The sequence below is a fragment of the Sus scrofa genome, chromosome 1 (genome assembly GCF_000003025.6).
Source record: "Sus scrofa isolate TJ Tabasco breed Duroc chromosome 1, Sscrofa11.1, whole genome shotgun sequence".
Taxonomy (NCBI): domain Eukaryota; kingdom Metazoa; phylum Chordata; class Mammalia; order Artiodactyla; family Suidae; genus Sus; species Sus scrofa.
Window position 1 is genome coordinate 26446522 of NC_010443.5, and position 18868 is coordinate 26465389.

Below are 18868 nucleotides of genomic sequence, written 5' to 3' on the forward strand. Positions count from 1 at the left end.
CTGGCATCACAGCTGGTGGGTCAAATATGGTTCTCTGAGGAAGGAGGAATTGTACTTGTGGATTAACAGAGATGGGCAATTTTATCAAGAGAGATAAAGAGAAGAGTTACGAAAGTGGGTTTGAAGGAACAGCTGCCAAAAAACGATGGGGAGGCTATTGTGGGTGATGCTTTGTCCTTTAGGGTCCCTGGAAGATCAGTCCTGGGCATCCACAGGCAGGAGGTCTATTAGGCCTGGGGAGGGAAGTTAACATTTTCAAAGAGGCTTTAATTATTACCTTACAACTGGGGTGGATAGCTTAAAGTATTCTGGAAAGTTGGCATTTCCCTTGGGCTCTTACCTGTTCTCAGGAGAGACCATGGCACCATACACAGCTCAAGTGACAGGCAATATGGGCAGCTCCCTGATTCACCAACACTTGATACCCTGCCCTGTGCTGGACCTGGGGGCTACTTGCAAGGGCGTCTCCCATGGAGCTCACATGGAAAACCAAGTTATTGCTATATGGTGTGAGCAAAGATACCCCCAACTCTAGCACTTCCTACAGCAGCTAAAGAGGTTCTTTGTAAAGAGGTTTTATAGATATTGCCTAGTTTTCGTTTTCGCCACCATACTGTAAGGCAATAACTTTTAGCCGTTCCTTTTACAGATGAAAAGCCTCCCCCAGAGAATGTGTAAGTGGCTTACTCACTGTCATTTGGCTGGTTAATGAGAAGACAGGAGACCAAATTTCCCAATTCTCATTCTCTGGTTATTTCTGGGAGACCACACAGTGGAAGAATTTGCAGCAGGGGACACCTCTGACCCCCAGTGAGCTCGCCTTTCATTGTGGTGCTTTTGTTGCCAAGGTTGGCTGATCTCCCCGAAGCAGGCTGGGAAAGTTCAGTAACCTGAGCCCACCAGGCAGTTCTCAGGTGCCCACCAAAGGTTTCTCCCACTCCTTCCCTTTTATCTTTATCCCAGAAAAAGTATAAACTTTTATCGCACCAGTGATCACACAGTAAAGTTCTGGTTGGCCTCTGTGGTTTAATCCTGGTTCTTTCTCTATCAGAAGGGAAATGCAGAAGAGAAAAATCCCCAAGAGTGTCCCAGACAGTGTACAGAATTTATTCATTATATGATAAAGTATTGTTTCCATGCCAGGGGCATCACTGTCATTGTCATCAATAGGTGCCAGAATTACAGGGAAAACATGGATTCTCTGTGTGCAGGGAACTTCCTGTAATGGGAGGAGAGAGAATTCCCAATAATCTCTACCCTCTGTGATGGCTGAGGGATGAGGATGAGGTTCAAGATGCCATGGGAGCTGATGGGAAGAGATGCTTGTCTCCCTGGAGGTGTGATGAAAAGAAATTCCCTGAATACAAACCCCTCATGAGACTGAGGCTACATTTTGTGTGAGTGTGCAAGGAGAGAGGCTTTCCAAAGGAGGTTAATTATCTGTGAACACATGCTACTTAATATTTTAGCGTTATGGTTGGGGCCAAAGAGTTACACACAGTACTCTGGCCAGGATTGGCCAGAGAATTAAGTAATTGCATAAGAGGTTTAGTAACAATTTTGACTTTGTTGTGCTCCTGGGGAAGTGCTCTGGCTCTGCTTTATACTCAAGATACTGCCAAACACAATTTATTGAGTACCCACGATATGTCAGAAATTCTGGGCACTAAGGTAATTTTGGTGAACAAAAGAGGGAAATGAGGTTTGTATTATAGTGGTGTATATTGAATTTGCTTCTCAAACGACACCTGTTCCCCTTGAGCAATGGTTCCCAAACTCTACTCATTAGAATTACTGGGGGACCTTTTAAAAATTTCCAAAGCTTGGCCCAACCTAGACCAAATTCAAGCAATTCTCATGTACAAGGAGTGTTAAAAACTGCTGCCCTGGAAATTCTGATATACTTCCCTAAGGAGGCAGATCACCCTTCCTCACCTCCCACCAACCTTCTGAAGGTCATTTATATAATTCACAGATGAGGAAACCCAGACTCAAAGGCTCAGAGTGACATGGCCAAGATAAAGGGCACGTTGAGAGAGTCACAGGGACGGAACTTGAGCCTGGGTCTTCTGACTTTTAAGTCGAGAGTTTTCTCTACTTTGAAAGAGTGAAAACAACAGTGAATGTTGTTTCTACTGACCACAAATGTCCCAAGGGCTCCCCCAGGTAGCGAGGTGATTATCTGTAAGCCTCCACGTCACTTCTCATCACTCACTGAAGACTTTAGAACCCGAACTAGACTTAACCTAGGCTAGACTAGGCCTCTTTATGTGGACTTCCTCATATTCCTGTACATTTCTCTTGCATTCCATCTTGGCCATGCACCCCTATTGCCCTGCCCTGGACACCACCTCGATTACTAGTTCAAAGGAGAACTCATCAAAGGGGAAAATCGTACCTTTTCATCAGGTAGGCTAGACTTCCCTCGTTCCAGCACCTCTCCACTCATCAGCCTTGAGCAGATCCCCAGTACTCGCTTTTCTTCCAGCACCTGTTTTTCATTTTCCTTCATCCTCCCCTGAGAACCCTTGGGCTTTTCATCATTGTGAGGCAAGGATTTGTAAGTCCCATGGCTATTTCTCCAAAGGCCTTTCCCTTGAACACCCACCTTCACACTCACTCGTTGTTGTCAATAATAGGGTACCTCTTTTCACACCTTTTAGTCTGTGTCCTAATTGTTCTTTAGGTTTCAGTTTAATGACTTTGAAAATTCCTCCCTGACCCCTTAGTCTAGCAGAAGAACTCCCTTGTTACACCATTCCTTTCCAGTCCTTGTCCCGCGTTCTATCTCTGTATGTACCTCTGTGATGCTTTGTTTTGGACCTCTTTCCCCACCAGGCAAGGGCATGGGGCTCTTTGTTTTGATGATCGCTCTATCCCCAATTATGGACGTGCCTTCTGGCCCATAACAAGTACTTTTTAAGTCCGTGAGTCCACAAATAAATAAATGAAAGAATGACTGAACTGGTGAAGATCCCCAAAGTCACACAGGGTTATTTGGTGGCAGAACCATCAGCTTAACCTGTCTGGATATGGTTTGACCTTTGGGGTGTTTTTTCAGTCACAATTAAATTTTCTAGTTGAACTCTCAGGGTTGAACCCATGTGCATGAGCCCTGTTGCATGGGGCTCCATCAGAGGTTTGCCCAGCCATGAATCTTATAGCCCCATCTCTGGAGATCATATCTTCAGTAAGACAGCATTAAGAAGTTGTCCATGCATTGTGGAGGGGCAGGGCTAAGAGTCACTGTGCTGGCTGGTTCTATCATTAGTCCCAAGAGATGGCCCCTTCAGATCTCCCCTAGACCAGGCCAAAGGGATTTTCCTTAATATGCAATTTCTCTAATTCAATTTTAAATAAATCTATCTAAATGTAAATTTAAAACTTTCTGCACACAAAATGTTTGTTTGTATGAATTCTGAATTCAACCAACTTCTCCCCAGAAAGATTACCTTCTAGCAGAGCTTCTCTCGGTAGGAGAACTATTTCCCCTCCACCCCACCCCCCATGGGAGATTATCCCAGATCCCTCAGGAATCTACAGCTTTTGTTTCTTCTTTTAATATGTATTTAGGTTCTGACTGATAAGACAGAACTAGGAACCTGGAGGGTGGAATCAGACACCTGTGGCCTTAATTGGTTAATTTATTAAGCACAAACAGGAGGCTGGGCTGTGATAATAGTTTTATGGGGAGTAAGATATATGACTTGGAAAGTTTGGGGCCATGGCTATCCAAGGTGAACTGGGGAATAAAGACACCCTTTGTTCTCCACGTGGTCTTCTCACCAGAGATGGCAAGGGCATGGCCTGTGCTGCTGATGTGTGTCAGCCGTCCAGTGGAACACGTGCTCAGGTGACCTTCTGTACCTACTGTTTTCACATAGTCTGTGTAAACTTGGCTTCCAACCTCAAGCTAATGTTGATACCTGAACTTTACCCCTAGGGATAGCATTAGGAAAAGCTGGAGCCAAAGTTGGGTATCCATAGTATTAAAAAAATTCCACAGGTTGATTCTGATACTTGGCCAGAGTTGATCGCTTGCCCCCTTTACTGAAACTTCTGAGTAGGAGTCTTTTGGTCATTTGGATGACTGATGTTAGGTATTTATGTATTTACCATAAGAATCATCTAGACTCTGCGTGTTAGAGAGCTCAGGGTTTCACAAACCCATAAAAAATAAACTTATTGAAGAATGACACATGCGTGGCTCTCTGTCTTGGGATCTGCAGCCAAGTGCTGGCTGAGTAGACAATCCATAACCCTAAACACTCTTTTGGTTTCTTTGTTTTTTGTTTTTTGGCCATGCCCGTGGCGTATGCAAGTTTCCAGGCCAGGGACTGAACCTGTGCCACTGTCGCCAGCTGTGCCACAGCAGTGAATATGTTGGGTCCTTAATTCTTGGCACCGCCAAGGAACTCCCCCAAACACTCTTAACTGACTTCTTGAGCCCCATGGAAGCTCTGCAATATCAGAAGTGAGCCAACCGGGCAGCACAGTCACCAAGGCTCTTCTCGGAGGATGGATCCAGCTGAGCTCCCATCTCACACGTGGTCCTATTTATCCTCTGCCCACCCTCTCCCTTCCCCTTCCCCTTCCCCAGCTAGCTAGAGAACCTTTGGGTTATACTAAGGAGTTTTGATGGAAAAGAATGATTCATTTGAAGTTCTTTCTTAGAAGGCCTCTTTTCCTTTGATAAGGAATTTGGAGAAACCCAGTGGGGAAAGCACTAGCCCTGTCTGGGCTGTTCATCTTTATTGAACCATGAATTCCCCTGGCCTGGGGCCTAGTGCTGAAATCCCTCACTCTTTACATAAATAAACAAATAAATAGACTCTTTTGGCTGGTACCTAATAAAAACTCAAACAGGCCAATCAAGATTAGCATATCTCCTGGAAACTCCCAGCCTTCCAACTTCAAGAAGACAGTCTTAGGGTATCCGACCCAATTAAGGTGCCCACATAAAATCCCCTTTTAGCCTAACCAATAACAAACAATAGGGTCTTTAGCTTTCCTCCTGACCCTTTGATTGAGGTTTGGTGGCTAAGACTGAGATCAGCGATGAAAAATGTTACTAATCTGCAAACTCTTTTTCTCAGCAGGAAAATGCCATGATGTATTAAAATCTCCTAAAGAAACAGTTCAACAAACCAAAACCAAACCAGGCCGCAAATGGCTTTTCCGAAGAAGGATCTGCCATTCTCCGTTTCCTGTGCTTCTATGGAAAGGGTGAGGGGAATAAAGGTGGGCCTCGTGCCCTGCTCTGGCCTTATTGTTTTCATTTTCTTTGGGTCAGTTTGGACAGGAACTTCCAAAAGCAGGGGCTGCTCAGCTTCTCAGTGTTCAAATAATGCCGAAGCAGCATAGGTCCCCAGCTGTTGTGGTTTCAGAGCCAAAATCGTGAAATGAAAAATCCCTAGCCGAGATAATTTATTTCGAGTGGCATAGGTCTTATATTTGGAGTTTAGAAACTCATCTCACATGACAGAGGTACAGAGTAACGTCTTTGGATCCCTTTTATTTTTCTTCCAAAGCCCTCTGTGCAGCAGTTCTCAACAGGGGGTGATTTTGTTTCCCCCAGTGGGCAACTGACATTATCTGGAGACATTTTCTGTTGTCACAGAATAGGGATGGGGGTCAGAGGGAGTGGGGAGCAGGTGGGGGGGGCTGGGGGGGGAACTGATGCTGCTAAAATCCTACAATACTTAGGACAGCCCTTCACAATAAAGCATTATCTAGTCTAAACATCTGTAGTGCACCAAGGTTGAGAAACGCAAACGTAATGGGTGCCCTCAACCAGCTATGAAAGTATAACCATGATCTTTCCACAACAGTGTGCTCTTTTTCAAATTGAAATGAAGATGCTTTTTGGAAAGGTTTCGAAAGTCTCCCTCCCACTCCCAAATTCTTGTCCATTCTGGGGTAGAATTTATTTTGACATTAAATAGCTTTCTTAAGGGAGAATAGGGTACTGAGACACACAGTGGTGTAACAGAAATACAAGGTTTGACTTTTGCAAACAGGCTACTATTATCTGCCATCAGATGAGTCAAAAAGGACACCATAAAGGCCACAAAGGTCAACGCTGACCCTGGAAAAAGTTGCCAGTGAGGCATTTTTTAGTAAGAAACATATGGTAAATTATGTCACATAAGAAGAGCCTGGAGTTGTGGAATCTGGCTGGTAGCATCAGCAACACTGGCTCTCTCTAGCTTTGAGTTCCATCATTTTTAGGTTGGCTGCCCTTTTGACCTCGTGCTTGTTGGATCATGATAGAAAGATGGCCAGGTCTATCAGCATGTCTACTCTCTAGGCAGAAGGAAGGGGAAGAGGATGGCACCTGCAACACCTACTGTTTTTATTAGGAAAGGGGCTGAGGCCTTCACACAGACTTCCCTTTACATCTCATTGGCTTGGGCTACGTGACGTGGCTTTAGGTGTTTCAGCCTCTACAGTGGAGGGCTGTTGATGGAGAGGGGATTAGGAAAGGGTGTTGAAAGTGTCGTCCCAAAGTTGTCTGCCTTAGGAACCTCTTGCAGTGATCTTAACGCTTATAAAGATCTTAGCCATCTTAACGCTTGCCTCACCTCTTGCTTGTACAAAACCCAGTATAAAACTGCCAGCACAATGACTGCTTAGCCTCCCCCTCTAATTTTTGCTCTTCGGATTGTTAAACACATTGTCTCAGGACTATATGCATTTTATTTAGGGGAACACTGGGATTGTCCACAAGAACCAAGTAAAGAAGCCAAATTGATGAAATTGGCATTGATGCTTTGGAGAAAGATGCCCTGCTCATTGTCTTTCTCAAGTCTTGGTGTATTCAAGGAGTATTTACTTTGTCCGACAAATTCTTTTTCAAAAAGTTTTCTGATTTATATATATATATATATATATATGTATGTATGTATGTATATATGTATGTATTTATTGAAGTTTAGTCAATTCACAATGTTGTGTTAATTTCTGCTGTATATCAAATTGATTCAGTTATAATATATATACATATACACACACACACACATTCTTTTCCACTATGGTTTATCACAGGATACTGAATGTAGCTTCCTGTGCTATATACAATAGGACTTTGTTGTTTATACACCCTATATATAACAGTTTGTATCTACTGGTCCCAAACTCCCAACCCATCCCTCCCCCACCCAAAAGGTTTTTAATCACTGCACTGGTGACAGGAGACACATCAAGAACAAAGGGAAAAGTGTACTAAGGGGGAAAATGACTCAATTATTACATTAAATCTCAAATTTGCCTTTCCATTCCTCTGCAATCATCCCTAATACCCAATGGAGTACATACTCAATAAAGGCATTTCACTCTCTTCTGACCTGATATATGCATACTTTTTTTTTTTTTTTTTTTTTAGCATCTGTTAACGGGCAGTTGGGGGTACTCAGCTTTTATGATATGTGGATCATTATATGAGGTCACTAAGAATACAAGTAACTGTTGAATTGTTTCTGTAGGTCAGAGTTGGTCTGTGATCAGGTCAGGTTAAATCCTCTGCAAGAGTGTCACTTGTATATATCCATAGAATAATGAGCACATTAGCAGGGGAATGATACTGTCTAGCACAAGGATTTTAAAACATCATAGAACACAACACAGTCCTTTGTGCCAGAAGCCTAGTTTCTAACTGGAGAGATTGTTCCCTTACATTTAATAAACTGAAGGAGACACTGGGAATATAAATGCTAAGGAGGTACATTGAAGGGAATCGTAAAGTTAGATGCGGCTGATCCAATAAGTCTTTTATCAAGAGGCACACTTTTCAATTACACTGACAGACATGACTGTTTTTGAATATAGTTCAATTTGATTTCAAAGACCTTGATTAAGAGAGTTAAAAAGGATGGTAGATAGAGCAGGCTGACAAAAACGGAAGCCATTATGCTTGCCGGACTAATTCTTGAGGATGCCCTCAGGGCCTGTCCAAGAAGAATCGCTAAATAGGAAATGAATTTAAATGAAAAGCATGACCACCAAAGAAGAAGAGCTTAAGGGGCAGGAGGGAGGCAGTCTGGCTCCAGAATTCTGTGGTTTCCCTAACATATCCCCTGCCTGTCCTCCTGCCAATGGACCTGTTTTGTAGCGTGAAGGTGTTTCCCCAGCACAAATGAGCAGCGAAGATGCCAAAAAAGAGTGCAGCTTTAGCCATCAATCCTCACTTCCATTCATCGCCTAAATCTGCTTATTTTTCTGTTTGACTTGATAGGAAGGGAGTTTTTTTCTTTCTTTTTTTTAAATGGCTGCACCCTTCACATATGGAAATTCCTAGGCCAGGAATCGAATCTGAGCCGCAGCTGTGATGACCTATGCTGATCGAACCTGAACCTCCTCAGTGACTCTAGCTGCTGCAGTTGGATTCTTAACCCACTGTGCCACAGTGGAAACTCCAGGAAAGGATCTTTTTGATGAACAGTCTGGTGAGAGATTGCGGCCGATTGAAGCTCCAGAGGGACTTAATCCACAAATCGGTACCTGTTCTGAATGAATCAGCTGCAACCAGCTGAAGGTCATATGGCCAAATGGGGCATTTCAGATTCTTTCCCTTTATTTCAATTCAATCAGCATTTTCCCGGTGTCTATGCAAAGGGACCCCTCTAATCTGGAGGTTATGCTGGGCTCAGGGGATGGTGAGGTGCTTGCACTGTGGGGTTCATGGTGACATCTATAATACACAGGACTGAAAATGAAACCGTGGAAACTATGAGAACACAGTGAGGGGCACACAGCTCAGTTTCCAACCCTTCCAAGCCTAACCACCCTTGGAGGGTCAGATAAAACTTCTTAGTGGGCAGTAAGCATTGAATGCCCCTAGAGAACATTCTTTAAAATAAAAACAACTGGAGTTCCCGTTGTGGCTCAGAAGATTGGGAACACAATGTTGTCTCTGTGAGGATACAGGTTCGACCCCTGGCCGTGCTCAGTGGGTTAAGGATCTAGTTTTGCTGCAAGCTGCAGCATAGGTCACAGATACAGCTGGGATCCCGCGTTGCTGAGGCTGTGGTGTAGGCTGGCAGCTGCAGCTCCAATTCAACCCTTAAGCCTGGGAACTTCCTTATGTCACAGGGGAAAAAAAAAAGAATAAAACAGCTGAGTTTTTATTTACAGGAAAATAGAATAGAAATAGGAAATTGCCTGTTGCTAAAATAATAAGATCATTAGGGTGAAGGGATATTTTAAAGAGGATAAAGAATTTGTGCATACATGGCTTAACTAATGAAAGCAATAAATAATCCTCAAATGATTTGTTCTGAGCTGCTGCAAGATTAGCTATAACTATGTTATATTTGAAGCCAGGAGTTTTAAAGGTGGTAGGCGCTAAGGAAGAGGCAAGACACCTAGAAAACCTATTAGGTAACTGATGCCCTCAGGAAAACATAGTGTGGGCATTATAAAAATAATATTTAAAAAATACACGTGGATATGCTGGGTTTGACTTTAGCAGGTGAAATTCCATAGGCCTGTATTTCTTTTCCTTTTTATCTCTTTGAGTGCCACACCTATGGCATATGGAAGTTCCCAGGCTAGGGGTCGAATCAGAGCTACAGCTGCTGGCCTACACCACAGCCATAGCAATGCCAGATCCAACCTGCTTCTGTGACCTACACCACAGCTCATGGCAATGCTGGGTCCTTAACCCACTGAGCGAGGCCAGGGATGGAACCCACATCCTCATGGATATTAGTCAGGTTCTTAACTCGATGAGCCACCATGGGAACTCCCATAGGATGTGTTTCTATAGCAGGAATACTCTGGAAATTGTGCTTGAAGGCATGAAGAAGGAGAGGACAGAAAAGGACGGCAGCCAAGGCAGGGATGAGGAAAGGAAGTCCCTGTTGTCGGGCTTCCCCAAAGCCACACTCAGCCCCCTTCTCCCCATTCGTCTTCCCTTTACGGCAGCTGAATTTCACAGCTAGAGCAGCTCTCGTTCTCTCTTGGAACTGAGGGCCAGTGGACCCATTTCTGGTAAAGAAGGCATTGAGTAGATTTACAGCGGGACTTTGGGGAAAGACATTTTGCTTTCCGATTAAAAGGACAGAAACATTCCCTCTCCCCTGACACCTGCTTGAGATGCTCAATTGAGGACAAAGTCTGACAACCATGAAGCAAAACCACGAGGACAAAGACAACATCTTGAGGTTGGCCGAGCAGAAAGATACACGGCGTGGGAATGTCAGTGTTGTTGAACAGTAAGAGACCCTGGAAGTGCCTTCCTCCAAATCTCTTAAAAACAATACAAGTGAAATCACACGTTTTTCTGTGTGTGCCCTTGCAAGCTTTCTTCATTCCTCTAGAAAGATTAAGAAAGAAACCTCCTAGTAGGAACAAAGTTTTCTCACCTCGACCCTGCCCCTAAACACATACTCTCTCTTTACCACCTGCATTAAAGTCAATAGGTGGAAGTTACATGAAAGAAACCTAAATATATATTAATGTTGTATAAAAGGAGAACAATAACGAATGTGTATTTCTAATCTGTAAATGCACAGATATTATTAAAGAAGCGAAGAGTTGAGGAAAATTGAATTGTAAGAGAGGCAGATCCCTGAGGAAAGTTATCACATCTCCACTTGTGATATCTGGAATTGTTGTGGTCTTGTTTATGAGATGGGGGGTTGAATTACCTTTTCCTACAAGACCCACTTGCACTACAAGAGTAGGAACATGTGGGGACAGGAAATGGGACACTCGATTCTTGGTGTCCTCTATTTTGCGTCTTCTTTCTGAGGTGAGCCCCAAGCATTGGTGTTGCATAAACCTTCTCTCCCTTTCCCGTCCATCTTCCTCTGCTTTGCCCTCCTTCTTTCCTACCAATGTTTTCACGCAACAGGTGTTTAATGGGCCATCCTGGCTGCCCCTCACAGAGTTGATCTGCAGTTCCCCTGCTTGCATTCTCTTGCCCTGTTGTCTGGTTTTACTCTTTCATGTCCTTTATTTTTAGCCTTCACATTCTCTTGTGTTCTCCCCCTGCCCTTTCCTTCCCACCCCTCCCCTCTACTTTCCTTCTTCACTCCTCTTTGAAGGGAAATGAGAAGGAATACTACTCAGCCATAAAAAAGGACAAAAGAATGGCATTTGCAGCAATATGGATGGAACTAGAGTGTCTCATACTAAGTGAAGTCAGAAAGAGAAAGACAAATACCACATGATATAACTTATATATGGAATCTAAAATAAGGCATAGATAATCCTATCTACAAAACAGGGACAGATCATGGACATGGAGAGCAGGCTTGTGGTTGCCAGGGAGAGGGTGGAGGGAGTGGGATGGACTTGTGGATGCAAACCGTTCTATTTGGGATGGAGGGGCAGTGGGGTCCTACTGTACAGTACAGGGGGACCTGTGTGTGATTGTGTCACTTTGCTGTACAATGAAGATTGAAAAACATTGTAAATCAACTGTATTTTAATAAAAAAATATATATATATATTTTTGCTGTTTCTTGGACCGCTTCCGTGGCATGTGGAGATTCCCAGGCTAGGGGTCAAATTGGAGCCATAGCCACCAGCCTACGCCAGAGCCACAGCAATGCGGGATCCGAGCCGCGTCTGCTACCTACACCACAGCTCACAGCAACACCAGATGGTAAACCCACTGAGCAAGGGCAGGGACTGAACCCGCAACCTCATGGTTCCTAGTCGGATTCGTTAACCCCTGTGCCACGACGGGAACTCCTAATAAAATTTTTTTAAAGGTGACACAAAAAGTAAAAGACTTTTTGGTATGATTCTAAAATTATACAGAGTGGCTATATTTATTTATTAAATACAAACATAGAAATTAAAAAAAAGAAAGCATAAAATTATACCATTTGTTGAGACTCAAGATTCGTCAAGCAGACACTGAGCTGAAATGAATGTTCTAGTCATGATGATGAAATGATGGAATTCTTACACGATCTAATTTCCATCAACCGACCCGATTTCACCTTCTACTGTAAAATCTTGTTTGGCTACAGAAAGAGAGAGTCTTTCACTTCTGCTTCATGAGCATCCTCTCTCCAGCACCGTGGCTTTCCCTTTTCTAACCCCATTCTTTGGAGAGGTCATTTTGATGAGTAAAATGGTACAGGACAGAATTCACGTTAGAACACCAGTGCCTGGGGCTGACACCTCAGACAAATTTGATCTGAATCTTAGGGTAGGGCTCAGAGACGGGCATTTTAAAAAGCTCCCTAAGTGATGTTCACGTGGGGAAAACTAATATCGTAGAGGAAGCGTTCTCAATATAGTACCTAGTAAAATCATGTAAGTTAAAGTTGGGCTGGAGATAGAAGAAAACCCCTCTTCGCGTTGAGAGGGGTAAAATAATGCAGAAAAAAAGTCACCTCATGAGGGTATCAGGACTTCCCAAAAGGGTAAGAGGAGGTTGAGATGAGAGTGTGTGGGCGCTGCCCACGTTCAGGGGTATGCCCGAAGTTAAAATTGTTTCCAAAAACCCCTGTGTAACCACAGACAGCACTGAGCTTGTCATACTTATATTTAGAAACAAAGCAATAAATACAAGAAGGAATTCCATCAGACATGATTAAAATTAAAATAAAAAGCTTTTCTCAACCTTAGCAAGAAAAGTAAAGCTTTATACTCTAGTCATCTTGGTGACAAGTGCCTGGAGAAAAGACTGAAGAAAAAAGCAAACCCCAAAAAACTCAGTGGGAACAAGAGCAACAATTTCTAGGGTGGGTAATTTTGCAAAAAGTTTTCCCAGGTAGTTTTAGTGAAAATTTTAGGAAGTTTTTTGGTTCCATTTAATGATTCAAGTTCAGAGTCTTGAGATGTGTGTGTGTGTGTGTGTGTGTGTGTGTGAGAGAGAGAGAGAGAAACAGAGACAGAGAGAGACAGAGACAGAGAGATGGAGAGAGAGGATTATAGAATGGATCAGACACACCATTGGTGAAAGTTTATATCAGAACAAAACCTCTGCGAGGCAATCTGGCAATGTTATTTTTAAAAAAACTTAGAATTCTGCATTCCATTTGGAGAAGTTTTCCCTGAGGAAATAACCATGGAATGGTGAAAAATTATAACTATTTATAGTAGCAAGACATTAAACATGGTATGTATGCAACAAAATAATTATAAGACACATACATATGTAATCCTCTACATAGTGGAATGTAATACACATTCATCAAAAATAATGTTGCAGAAGAATTTTGAGTAATGTGAAAAAATGACTATACATATTATTTATGAAAAATATCAGGTTACATAAGTACATGTACATTAGTACTTCATTTGTGTTAAAAATACATAAAACAGATAAAAGTTATTTTTCATTAGAAAAAGGACCAAATAAGTAGGACATCAAAATGTTTACAGCAGTTACTCACTAGAAAGCAAAATCCTTGAAAACAGGAAATAAATAGCTGCACTTGGATACACGCTGGGCTATTAAAATACATATTGTTGAATTTTACTAAATTGTGTGATAGAATTATGGGTGATTTTGATTTTCTTGTAATGCCTATTTTCTAAGTTTTCATATATAATAGATAATTACTTTAAAATGAGAAAGCATATCAAAATGTATGGTATATAAAATTTACGTATATGAGCAAATAATGCAGTAAATATACAAAGGAAATTTAATTTTTAAGTAGTAAAATAATAGAATAATTGATACTTTTCAGTCTTTAATATATCTTATATACATGGCATGCATACACACGTATATACATTCAACTTGAAAATCACACTTTTTTTTAATCAAAGTATAATTGATTTACAATGTTGTGTTAGTTTCAGGTGTACAACAAAGTGATTCAGCTATATGTATGTATAAATATATGTGTGTATATATATATATTTTTTGAGATTCTTTTCCATTTTAGGTTATTACAAGATATTGGCTACAATTCCCCATGCTATACAGTAGGTCCTTGTTGTTTATCTGTTTCATATAAATATGAAATTTTACTTCTGATAATGGAATTGTTTTCATAGAGAACCCAGACTCTACAGAATTTATTAAAACAGAAAATCTATACATAAAAGTCAACTGTATTTTTACACAGAAACAAACAATTTAAGAAAAGTAACCAAATTAAAAGAAAAGAAGTCACAAAAGCGATAAAAAAACATAAGGTACATAGAAATACCATTTCCAAAACAGGAGCATGAATGTACTAGAGAAAGTTGCACATTTTAATTATTAAATCCAGGTGGTCTTATTTCAGACCATGTGGCTCTCCTGAAGTTATGGAAAAAAAATAAATTTCTCACTTTTCTGTGCCATATCCCACAAACAATTTAAGAGATATTAATGATTTAAATATGGAGGAAAAACTTTAAAAAGTTTAGATGGAAATAAAACATTTTTATGACCTGTGGAGAGGAAAAGCTTTTGGAAATAAGATTTTTGCTTACAAAGGGGAAAAAAAATTAAATTTTATAATGTTAAAAATTTCTCTTTGTGAAATTCCAGCCAAAAATTTGAAGTTATTTGCAGTGTATACATTTAATGACAAAATAGTGAGAAGAACATATAAAGGCAGCCTACAAATTAATAAGAAAGTAGCAAATATAACAATAGAAAAACACTGGGGAAATGAGCAAAACATGTGAGCAGACTTGTCACAGAAAAGCAAACTCAAATGATAAATAAAAATATGAAAAGAACTTCAAACTCATTAGTGATCAGGGAAATTTATATCGAGTTCAGAATGAGATATCATTTCATACCTACCAGACTGCCAAAAAATCAAAAGTTCTTTTAATGACATCAAGCATTGATGATAACGTGGAACAACGGAACGCCTAAAATACTATAAATATAAAAGCAAAGTTTTTTTACAAAATATTATAAAATATCTGGCTTTATCATGTAAGTTTGAACATTCCCGTACGCTTCAACCTGCCAGCTTTACCCTGGTGTAGACACACATGGCACGTGTGTACCAGGCGACTTGGATAAGAGTGTTTGTTTGTTTTAATTTTATAACAGCATACCAGAAACAACCCGGATGCAGATGATGAGAGACTGGAAAAGTAAATGAGGTATATTCAGACAACTGAATACTACGTAGCAGTGAAAATGAAGAACCATATACCATTCTCATCAGTGTAGATCATTTTGAATGAAGAAAGCAAGCTACAAAAGACTAATTTTATACAATTCAGACCCAAGCAAAATAAAGCAATCCATTCTTTGGAGATAAATATTGGTGTGATAAAACTAGGAAGAAAAACAAGCAAAAAAAAAATCATAAACCCGTAATAATAATTTTTAAAAAACCAGCACTTTTCTCAAAAAACCTACTTTCTAGCTGAGGAAATGGCACTGTTCCAAGAACGAAATCATTAACCTCTGGAATAGGATTGGGGAAGGCTACACAGGACTTCAAAGTGTTGCTGATGTCTGATTCCTTAAGCACATGGGTGGGTGGGCACACCAGTATCTGTTTCATTATTTTTCTTTAGACCTTATACACATGTTATAAAGATGCTTTTCTATATTAAATATTTATTTATATTTTTGTGAAAGAATGCCAACATTGAAAAGGAAAGAAAACTTTATTAGTCTGTCATTCCTCTTGATGTAGTATTTCTCTTTTGAGCTAGATAAGCTGCATTTTTAAACCTGGTCGTGTGACCTTTCTGAGCCCCGGTTTCCTTGTTTGTCAAATGAGGATAATACTTCACCGATTATGTATTGTTAGGATTAAACGAGATTTTTAAAAGCCCAGCCCATGGAGGGCCATATAATAAGGATGTAAGATATGTGGTTTGATTTATTTTTCTTTCTTTCTTTCTTTTCTTTCTTTCTTTCTTTCTTTCTTTCTTTCTTTCTTTCTTTCTTTCTTTCTTTCATGATTTAAATAGCATACTACAATAGCGGAAAGGTCTTTAAAAGATAAGCAGAAATTACAGTCAGTCTTTTGAAATGAAGTGTCCTGAGGTTATATTAAATTAGTCCTGCATTATTTAGCATATGGCTCCTAAATATGAGGAAATATGTCATATAAATAACTCAAAATAGTTGCTGCACATCATCTCAACTTTCTCACCACCTATATTGCAAGGGATATTTATTTACATGTCACTTGCTCTTCGTCCAGCATCTTAGGCTTGATTCCTTCTTAGTGACTCTGGGTCTTCAGACAGCAAACGTTGGAGATCATTCATAATTATGACCACTTCTCATTGAAAGAAGATACAGTGGAAAAGTGAGGTGAAGGTCAAAGAGGAGACTGACGGTAACAGGTCTGAGCAGACTTGACTGAAGAATTCTACACAAGAATTACACATGTATTTACCTGAGGAGTTAGGACGTTCTGTGCAGCCCTCCATCTGGATGACATTATTTAATAAAGTTTGTATATATATAGCCCCAGAGAGATGGGCTTGGGGTAGCTTCCACTGAGAGAAGTCAAACATTTAAACAACAACAAAAAAGTTACAGTGCTAAAAATTTCTGAACCCAAAGAAGACAGAATTTCCTCCAATCACAAGGAACGAAGGCAAATGTCACATTTCCTGGCTGCCCACTCGACTTACCACACCCCCTCCCCCAGCTCCCCTTTAGCAACAGAGAAAGAAATCACAGTAGTGAATTAATAATTCTGTGAGACAGACTTTCCTTCCCCTGTGTGTGATTCAGCGCTGCAGCCCGGAGGAGAGGTGGCGGCGAGTTCTTTAACTCTGCGCGCTCTGCACTGGCTTTCAGTATTAGCCATCCGGAGTTTTTGAAAATTAACACTGGAACAAAAGTGACTATCATACTCCATGTCCCCTTCATCCGCCCTCGGCCCAAACTTTATTTAGGTTTCTTTAAGGTTGCTTAAGAAAAAAGCAAGAGGAGAAAAGAATGGGAAACACTGCTTAGAAATGGCGAGATCAAACCAACACTCAAAGCATGTTGTATCAATTACCCCCACCCGTGATTGATTTTACTATGAACGGAAGGAAAAAGGTCTTTTTACCATAAATGACACTCCTTCAACTCTGTAATCAGCCCCCTTCCCCTCTCTTTCCAGCATATCTATTTAATCATGCATGACTGCAGCAAGGTGATGCAATAGTTTCAATGTAACTGCCTTATCTCAGCCTGGAATGAGAAACCTCGTGTGACTGAGGAGCTGACAGCGCGGCCCCTTGGGCATCAGAAGAGCCCTGAGAGTTTTTCCCCTGTGGCCTTGCAAGGCATCTGTAGCACCTGAGCCTTCCGGGAAGTGCCCCCAATAATCCACAGACTGGGCGGGAACTCCAGGGCACTGGGCTGACTTTTCCTGGCCTGTGCATGTCTAAGATAAGGGTCTGCTAAATAAACGCCATTTCCACCCCCTGCTCTGCTTTCTGGGTTTTCAAAACTGTGAAAGCCTTACCTAAAGCAAAGTATACACCCAGAGGACATCTGGTTCACCAGTAGTGGGGCTGAGGCCTCTGACATGTCCTATTGGCTCCAGTTCTTCAGCCTTCCACCAACAATGGATGGCAGCCACTGAAGATAGATTTCTAGTGGGCAGGATTCTAGTGGGTGAGCGTCCCACTGACAGGCAGTGTGAACTCTTCCAGGAACTCTTCCAGTAAAATCACCTCTGCGTGCTAAGACCTCTCAGGATGCTCTAACCTGGGGAGGCTGAATTACTGTATTGACAGCTCAGCTATGTGGACCATTGTATGGAATGGCTGTCTCCCCCGGCAGAGAATGAGAGAATCCTTGGAGCATGATTCTATGGGATCCTTGGAAATTCACTGTTATTGTTATTATTATTTGTGGGTATCTTGATTTTTTTATTAAAGTATAGTTTATTTACAATGTTGTGCCAGTTTCTGCTGTACAGCAAAGTGACTCAGTCATATGCACATATATACATTCCTTTTCTCATATTATCTTCCATCGTGGTCTATCCCAAGAGACTGAATAGAGTTCTCTGTGCTGTGCAGCAGGACCTCATTGCTTACCCATTCTAAATGTAATAATTTTCATCTACTAACCCCGAACTCTCCATCCATCTCACTCCCTTCCCCCTCTGCTTTGACAACCACAAGTCTGTTCTCTATGTCTGTGAATCTGTCTTTGCTTATAAATCTGTCTTTGCTTATAGATAGGTTCATTTGTGCCATATTTTACATTACACATATAAGTGATATCATATAGTATTTGTCTTTCTGACTTACTTCACTTAGTATGAGAATCTCTAGTTGCATCTATATTGCTGCAAATGGCAGTTTGTTCTTTTTAATGACTGAGTAGTATTCTACTGTGTATATAAAACACATCTTCTTGATCCACTCATCTGTTGATGGACATTTAGGTTGTTTCCATGTGTTGGCTGTTGTGAAAATTCACAATTAATATTCTCCAGCCCATGATAGCACACTCTGGAAGGTGCCCGAAGCTGCTCACTTACAAAGGAATGAAGAGACCCCAGATGTGGTTGAGGCTGAAAGGTGTTTGGACACTGCTCTCCTCAGAGGAGGAGAATTTGGGTCTTGGTACCCAGAGCAGCAGTAAGAGGTCACTTCATTTCCTTCCTACTTCCTTTGGGAAATCTCTGCATTGGAGTTTGACATCACAAGTTCTTATGATCCTATCCATCAAGTGCATGTCACTGAAGCTATGGGTAAATTACTTGAATATACATTCTGTTTTCCAGTTACAAGTATGTTACAGCTGTTAAAAAAGAAAATTGGCCTTATCCTTTTCTTGACAATGTTCACATTTACTTGAAGAAGAAAACTTAGACTGAATCTTTGTGCATGTCATTCTTCCCAGCCTTCCCTGGAACTGGGTAAAGGAACAAGAAAGTTCTATGATTTAATATTGCATTTAAAAATAGATACCCTCCTGTGACTTTGTTGCTATTTATAACATCAGCACATTTTAGGAAGGATGTAT